Raw genomic sequence first — 762 nt, 5'->3', positions numbered from 1 at the left:
ACGTTCCCCGTGCCAACTATTACCCCCGTATCTTTTCGATTATTGATCAGATTTCGATGAAATTTAAGATGTAGGTCAAGGTTGTGGTAGGGGTGTTTATTTAATTCAAGAGGACTTTAAAACGACACAACGATAAATAAGCATTTCCTTAGAGACTATTCTATCAATTTTGTTGAAATCTTACATGTGATTACAGTTCATGTCCATTATTTGCTCTGGAATTAAATGAAAACCTTTAGCGTCTCCCCTGCCACAAAGTTTACCTAAATCTCAAATTTCCTAAACTCGGATGAAAAGTATAAATGTTACGGCTAAAAGTAAAATCCCTATTGATTTTATAAAATCACTGCTCAGGCGCAATTATCGATTTTTTGTCAACGCCATACACTGATATCTACTCACTGCCATGAACCTAGCTCACTCATCGATTTTCATCAAAATCAGACAAACAATGAAAAAGTTGCAGGGAAAATGACATCGCTATGGGAATTTGCATCCAAACGCCCGATTGAGCTCACAAAAATCGATGCCAACTGAGCATTATCAAGTTTTCGAAAAATTCCCGCCTTATTTGAACTTCATGGCATGTGATCTATCTATGTTCCAAAAATCATTAGAATCGGTTGGACGGTGTGGGAGGAGTTAGAGTAACCCCAGACACACAGAGAGACAGATACTATTACACATTTATGTATGTATATAGATACACACACACACACATATATATGCATATATATACATATATATATATATATATATATA

This window comes from Octopus bimaculoides, chromosome 5 (assembly GCF_001194135.2).
Source record: "Octopus bimaculoides isolate UCB-OBI-ISO-001 chromosome 5, ASM119413v2, whole genome shotgun sequence".
In the NCBI taxonomy this organism is placed as follows: Eukaryota; Metazoa; Mollusca; class Cephalopoda; order Octopoda; family Octopodidae; genus Octopus; species Octopus bimaculoides.
This window is presented reverse-complemented; position numbering follows the sequence as displayed.